At 38.7% G+C, this 8,133-nt stretch overlaps 1 long non-coding RNA gene across 2 annotated transcripts; it reads left to right on the top strand.

Moving 5' to 3' along the window:
* Positions 1-1,572: 1,572 nt before the first annotated feature.
* On the top strand, positions 1,573-7,928 carry LOC127430157 (uncharacterized). 2 transcript variants are annotated; one of them, XR_007895414.1, is made up of 4 exons: positions 1,579-1,784; positions 2,891-2,929; positions 3,044-3,304; positions 6,109-7,928. It is a non-coding gene; the product is annotated as an uncharacterized LOC127430157 (long non-coding RNA). The 2 variants fall into 2 exon arrangements; XR_007895413.1 differs by having other exon boundaries at positions 1,573-1,784; positions 3,044-7,928.
* Positions 7,929-8,133: the final 205 nt, after the last annotated feature.

Raw genomic sequence — 8,133 nt, 5'->3', positions numbered from 1 at the left:
CCGTGTTACATTCCGTTTCCGTTTGTCCTGCGAAGGCCGTCTCGTTTAAACGAGGGCACTCGGTATACTGCAGCCTTAAAGACTCGTCCTATCTAGCATGCAGCCTTCCAAACGAGACACAGGCCCTGTCCCAAATGACGCACTTCATGTGGACTTGCGGTCTCGTGGCCTTCAGTTGCGCGTGCTTATGAAGTCTACGAGTCCGTAGTGTGTTCTATTTGTGATTTTAGCGCTTGCAAGGGTTCTCGCGAGCGCCCCCTTTGCACCCTCGATGCGGTCCTCGTCGAAGCACGCACTGCTCCCAGCAGTCCGCTACCCAACAGTCCATGCGACAGACCAATCAGAAGGACTCCAGTTTCTGAGCTGGAGGAAAAAACATGGCGGACAAGGCGATGTTCAATTGCGGATTAAAATTGTATCTTAATCACTTTTTCCTGATTGTCAACGGCGGATCACTTGCTTATCATGGGTATATAGAATCACTTAAGTTTAATGTGTAGAACTTGTTCAAAACTTTTTAATTTTCCAGAGATATGGAATTACTCCTGTTCAAGTTATTGTTTCAAAGAGGATTTTAGAATTGAGTCTCTAAAATATCAAGACAGGATATAAATTTAATGCACATAGCTTGTAAGATTGTTTTACATTTACTGATAGCAAAATTCGGTCTAACAGTGCTATTTATATCTGCAGAAGTGTGGCTGTGTGTATTTTATAACTATTTTTGTGAATGTTGTATGTTCTTTCTATGCATTTTAATGTGTTCTAAGCTGTAACCATCCATGTGTCTGAATAATGTTTATTTGTTCTCTAAAGATATAAAACGAGGGCTGTTTTATGTGCACTTTGTTTTTCAGAGATTCTTTATCTAATGCTTTTATCAGTGTCTTGCTTGAAATTATAAAACATATTCAGTAAAGTGTGTTCCTTTACCCTATCTATCAATGCCATTACTTTTAAATAATTTGTAAAACTTGCATGTAAATAAAAACATGTAAAAAATGCGTCATCGGATTGAAGTGTGTCCCAAATGCACACTTTTACCAATCATGCCCTCTCGTGGACATGCTGACTAGTGCCCCATCTGTCTGCACTCGAAGACCACAAGGGCGGAGGGTGCCATTTGGACCTTCGCAGTCTCCGACTCCCACATGCGCGCTGCAGACGTGCACGCGGTGATGGGAAGATCGGATCATTTTACTGACTTGAATCTTGAGTCTCGTCAGCAAAATGAATGAATCTTTATTCAAGTCATTCGTTCATTTGAGCAGAATTTAAAGTTACACTTTTTTTTTTTTTTTTTTTATTTATTTTTTTTTTAATAGCCAAATTACCCCCCCCCCCCCAACACGTCTACTTACGCAAACTTTGATTATAGTCCCAATAAGGAAAAAATTATAATGCAGCCAAGGACAAATGAGAAACAGAAATGATTAGTTCACCTCTGGAGTCTTCTTGTCGGAGTCGTTCGTTCTTTTGTCACTGCATAGCATATACGGCTGTCACGTGACAAAAGAACGAACGACTCCGACCACAAGAATAATTTCTGTTTCCTGTACAGCGCCTATGCGGTTTTCAGGGAACTAACGAACGGAGGTTGCTCAGTGCACATGCGCGGCCAACACAAAATGAACGAATCACTCTGAGACTACTCGTTCTTCTGAGTCACAAAGGATTCGTTCAAAATGAACGAATCGTTCATGAACGACTCATCACTAACGCTCTGGTGTAGGCAAGCGCACAACACATAATTTGATCTCTACGACCGTACAGGAATAATTGCCGTAAGTATGATGTTTTTATTTATACAAGGATACGTTAAAGTAAAAGGTATGCTTTAAGGATTAGGTTTTTTTTTTCCTGTGTTGGCTAAAACTGCTGTCTTGACCTTCGTTGCTAACTGGTTAACTTCACTTAATACAAGAAATCGGTGAAGACCGTATGTAAACTGTCTTCATCATATCGTTTAGGTGGTGAAACAACAGTTTTACTGGCTCGGTGTGTTTAGGTTATTGCTTTTAAAAATGAAAGGGAAGTTTGTAGGTAACTTGTGTCAACATTGCATTCAACGTTAAGAGAGCGCTCTCTTAATAATAAACGAAGTAGACTGCATGTAATTATTTTTTTTAGTGTAGCTGTGGTGTCTTGACAACCAAAGTATTTAATATAAACATCGAATCTTTCAAATAGTCGAGGTCATTTCAACATTCTTCAGTGGTTCTTAAAAACGAGAGAGACATGGAATATGACTCTGATAAGAATGATAACAAATGAAAAGAATATTATCAGACACATCAGCCAATGACTCTAAAGAAGATTCAAAATCATTGGGAAGGCCATGTAAAAAAAGGCAATCATTTTCAAATTTAAGTTTATTACCTTACTGCAATAGGGAGTACTCTCACTGGCACATGCACATTTATTCAAATTTGTCTTTGAAGAGCTTTTACTGTGACGTTTCAAAAAATTCAGTTGAAAGTTCAATTGTTTGCTTGTGCATGACAGTTTGTTCTGTTCTTGTTCATTTCTAGAGCAGGCTTCTCAGACCAGGGGTTCCCTGTTTAATTTAGGCTTTATCACTTTGTGTGTAGGTGATTGCCAAACAAGTCAAGGCAGAGAAATGAAATGACATTGCTCTAAAAAAAATTATGGATGTCCAGTCTATCTGTTACAAACCCCAGTTTGAGATACACCATTGTTGATATTGATGTGTGCAGGAAGGTTGCTATTTTACACCAAAACTTAGTGTAAACATATATAGAATAAAAACTCAATGGATTAAAATTTCATTATATATATATATATATATAAAATTGATTGTTATCTAGACTTTTTTTTTTTTTTTTTTTTTTTAGGCAGATGAAACCAATATTTTTTTTTTTTCTTGCAGCCTGCACTGGAGTAGGCAGTGGTTCAGTCTCCACAAAAAGTAGGTTGTTTGAGGGTTAGCAACATCAGGCCAAAGTAATAGTTGATTTGTTTTTGTGCTTTAACATTTGTTTTGTTTTTTTATTCATCCTCTTTTGTATTATGTTATTCTTAGGTCTGTGTCATGATTGACCTAAAGACTGCCAGTCATTGGTGTGTTGAGCACTCTAATGACTTCATTGGTTCAGTTCAGCTTCCTCTGATTCTTTTTATGGAGGATGAAGTTGCTGAGGCCCTGGACAGGTTCTTCAGTGCAGAGTTCATGGATCATGATGCTGTAGAGCCATTGATTGTTTTTTACATTTATGCAGGACATGCATGCATTTCTGGAGCAAGTTGTTGACCAAATGAAGCTAAGTATCTACTGCCAAACAGAGTTGAGTAATTGTAGTAATAGTTCCTTTTAATCATTTTATTTTTGTTTTGTGTTAATTTATCATGTATTATGTTAAATGGTACACACTGTTTCATGGTGGTGTTATAGAAATGTCATGTTTTGTTTTATTGTATTTACTAAAGTCATAACAATCAATAATTGTTATTCTCTCTGGTTTCTTTGAAATACTGGTATGGCAATCTTGTCAGCATATTAACGTATTGAACCTGACGGCAGCAGAGCTCATGCTTTAATGCTGTGTTAAGCAATCAATGATTTAACAAGTTCTTATAAAGTGATACATCTGGTTTATAGTGAAGAAATATACACAGGTGCTGTTTCAGTTTAATTGGTATTTAATCATGTGTCTGACATGAAACAACTTAAATACACATTACCCGCATAACACAATTTATCTAAAGCCTGAGTAATATAAAATAAGAACGTATATAAGAAAAGGTGAATTAATTTGAAGCAGACGTGACTTATGCATGTATTTTGTCAGCATTGCATGATTTTGTTTCGCACATCCTTCCACACAGAGACATTACACACCGCGTCCCGTCAAATCTTTGATCTGCATAGTAATCTGATCTTATTACAGTAGACGGTCAACATAATGTCCGTGAACTAGGATTTTTATAAAATCCTGGCCCACCAGTCCTGATGGTAATATAAAGTCGTAATCTTTAAAAATCCACCTCTTACAACTGTCATGTTCAGATCAGTCTTAATGCAGCGCTAATAGAAATGTCTTCGGCTGTGCCTTAAGTTTGTAAACAGTAACTTCATCTATTTCCGACCGCGTGCTTCCGGTTTCGACATCTCGAGAGTGTGACGTCACAGCAAAGCGTGCCTTTTGTGGCTGTGTCTCGTTTTTCGAAGGCTGCATGCTAGGTAGGACGCGTCCTTTGAAGGCTGCAGTATACCGAGTGCCCTCCTCTAAACAAGCCTCGTTTAAACGAGACGGCCTTCGTAGGACTAACGGAAATGGAACGTAACATGGTTGCTATGACAGCACGTCACTCTTTAACAAGCGCGAGCGCTTTGAGTGAGAAGGGAACAAATTCCCTCTGGAAGGGAATGTATGAGGTAAATTTTAGGAGAGTTATGATGTAAAGAGAAAAGAAAATAGATTTAACAGGTGTACTTTTAGTCTAATAATTTATTTTAATTATATATTAATATAATTATACATATATACTCTGCACCCATGTACTGAGGTACTTCAACTTGGGAATTAACATTACTTGCGTTTGAACATCATATTTACGGGCAAATTGGCATTTTTATTTTTTTTTTAGACATTTCCGTTGAAGCAAAGAATTGTGGGTTGTGAGTGCCCACGAAGGATACACCTCATGCATCTTCTGAATTCCTGTGAAAGAAGGTCGCATTCGAAGTGTCCTACACACTTTTATGAAACGAGACAGCCTCGATGACGTATGTGTCCGACAAATGCGACCTCCGTAGTACACGTTCTTCCAAACGAGACACCGCGTGAGTCTGAGAGTGCATCTCAGTGCGCATGCGTGAGTCTGAGACTGCATGTATGAGAATGCATCTGGATGTCTGCAGCCAGACCCTATTGCCAAAAGCACCCTTTGGCGTTTCCAGCGCATCCGGCAAGTGCATTGCTTTCAATGACAAACGTTCGGCGTCAAAGACTGACGTGAAGGGAATCTGATTTTTATCATTGTCAAATTATATGTTGGGGTAGAATTTTCATTATGTTTGAAATCAACCACTTTATTCACTCAGCAACATGTAGTATTTTACAGTGGTGAATGTTTGATCTGTTTTTTTTTTTTATATACACATTCTGCTCTGCTGAAGTGGCCTGGGCCTGGTTTTCCCAATAACGATCAATCTTCGCTGTTAAGTGTTTTCTACGAGCAATTTTACGACTTTTTTTTTTTTTTTACGTGCGTTTCCCAAAACTGCACTTAACATGAACGGGCGAGGATGCGTTTTAAGTGCTACTTAAGAGAGACGCTGTTAATGTGACCGTATAGTGCTGTAATTTCATTAGCCCATATTTGTGCATAACTTTTACAATTTGTAATTTACCTGTAAAATATATTTATTTTTTAAATATTCGACCTAATTAACTGCACATTTACATTGTTTTACAATAATTTTGTGCAGAACAGTCTTTTACACAATCTGCTTCCATAATCCAGTGTAAATTTGTAATATTTCGTTTTCCTATTCTTCTCGATATAAAAGCTTCCAGGATTAGTGAAGACAGTGGAGGCCCTGTGTATGATCCTGCTAATTACAGGCATTCATTGAGTATTATTCAGTGTTATCGCGGAGCGCAAAAAGAGATGTTCAGAAGATGCGCTTTAGGGACATTCACCAATGAAGCGGAGGTCTGCTCTTTACTCCCCAAAGTGATAATGGTGACAGTAATGCTGCATGTGCGATGCTTCACAACATGTAGTGTTGGCGAGAGAGCCTTTGGGAGTCTGAGGAAGAGGGGATGAGTATAAAAGCATCTGACAAATTAATAAATGTAAATGTAGGATGAGCAAATAAACTCAGCAAAAAAAAGAAACATCCCTTTTTCAGGATGCTGTATTTTGTAGAATTTGTAAAAAAAAATCAAAATAACTTTACAAATCTTTATTGTAAAGGGTTTAAACAATGTTTTCCATGCTTGTTCAATGAACCATAAACAATTAATGAACATGCACCTGTGGAACGGTCATTATGACACTAACAGCTTACAAACAGTAGGCAATTAAGGTCACAGTTATAAAAACTTAGGACACTAAAGAGACCTTTCTACTGACTCCCAGGGTCCCTGCTCATCTGCGTGAACGTGCCTTAGGCATGCTGCATGGAGGCATGAGGACTGCAGATGTCACCAGGGCAATAAATTGCAATGTCCGTACTGTGAGACGCCTATGACAGCGCTACAGGGAGACAGGAAGGACAGCTGATTGTCCTCGCGGTGGCAGACCATGTGTAAAACCTGCACGGGATCGGTAAATCTGAATATCACACCTGCGGGACAGGTAAAGGATGGCAACAACAACTGCCCGAGTTACACCAGGAACACACAATCCCTCCATCAGTGCTCAGACTGTCCGTCTGTTGTAAGGCAGGTCCTTACCAGACATCACTGGCAACAACGTCGCCTATGGGCACAAACCCACCTTCGCTGGACCAGACAGGACTGGTAAAAAGTGCTCTTCACTGACAAGTCGTGGTTTTGTCTCACCAGGAGTGATGGTCGGACTCGCATTTATCGTCGAAGGAATGAGCATTACACCGAGGCCTGTACTCTGAAGCAGGATCGATTTGGAGGTGGAGGGTCTGACATGGTCTGGGGCAGTGTGTCACAGCATCATCTGACTGAGCTTGTTGTCATTGCAGGCAATCTCAATGCTGTGTGTTACAGGGAAGACATCCTCCTCTCTCATGTGGTACCCTTCCTGCAGGCTCATCCTGACATGACCCTCCAGCATGACAATGCCATCAGCCATACTGCTCATTCTGTGAGTGATTTCCTGCAAGACAGGAATGTCAGTGTTCTGCCATGGCTAGCGAAGTGCCCGGATCTCAATCCCATAAGAAACTGGCTGTTACTGTTGATTCTGTTCCTCTCGCAATACTATCATATGGTTTGGAATTATTATAGTGCTTTTGTATCATTTTTATTTTAAATAAATGATTATTAGTGACCGTACTTTTATCTGCTTGTTGTCTTTAATATTGTTGAGAATTGGTTGGGTTTAGGCATAACGGTGGGGTCACGTGCTTAATATCTAAAAAATAGAAATTGTGTAATGTCAATTTAAAATATTGTTACTAAATTTACCCAACCCTATCCCTAAACCTAACCAATTATCAACGATGTTAAACATGGAACCTCATTCATGATTTATATAGTTGATAATTGGTTAGGTTCAGGAATGGAGTTGGGTCAGAGGATCTAAAATCGACATGATCACGCAATATAACCACACTAATATATTTATAAGTATAATAAAACATACTGCGGTTAATCACTATGGGATCAAAATCCCGTCAAAAGTATTGTGGTCGGATCCAAAAATGATAAGCGTGAATTAAAAAATAAGCGCAGATAAATAATAATATGCGCAAAAATAAGCGCAGATAAAAAAATAAGCATGAATCAAAAATATATAAACGCATATAAAATATGCTGCAAAAAAAAAAAAAACAGAAATTAAAGCAAAGTCATCAGACTTGCAAACAAAATCATGTTTTCCTTTGTTATATTACTGTTTTTTTTTTGTTTGTTTTTTTTTGTTGTTTTTTTTTTTGTTGTTGTTGCTCTGACAGTTGCTAATTAATTTTTTTTTATGCTTGCGCTGTATTTTTCTTTGCTTTTGTTTCCAAATTCTGTACTTGGTTTTCCAAAACTTGCGAGTAGAGTTTCATGCAAATCAGGTGGCATTTTGCATCCCCATTGGTCCACTAGTTCTTGATCAACAGCTCCTTCTCTAGCCAATCATTCAAAGAGGGGAGGTGACATCACTCCAATGCAACTCCGATGGCTGCTGCTCAATCGCACGATGGTAGATGAGCAGAGTTAGCAGAGTCTTTAGTTTAGGCGTTATTTTAGACTTCCTTGTTTGTAGGTTATTAGCTGCATGTCTAAAAAAAAAAAAGGCTGTGTTGGTGTGAATGTTTGCATGTTTTTACTAGCTGTACCAATGTAGTCGCAAGTTCAGGACCCAACTTGATCCATTTTTCCATGTTGCTGAATGTGCCGTTGTACTGATCCTATGTTGGCATCGTTGGCACAGCTACATGTAGTTTCTTTTTCCATGATACTGCAGCGAAATCGGAAA

Source organism: Myxocyprinus asiaticus, chromosome 39, assembly GCF_019703515.2.
Source record: "Myxocyprinus asiaticus isolate MX2 ecotype Aquarium Trade chromosome 39, UBuf_Myxa_2, whole genome shotgun sequence".
Lineage (NCBI taxonomy): Eukaryota > Metazoa > Chordata > Actinopteri > Cypriniformes > Catostomidae > Myxocyprinus > Myxocyprinus asiaticus.
Note: the sequence above shows the minus strand (reverse complement) of the source record. Positions and strands in the feature narration are given on the sequence as shown.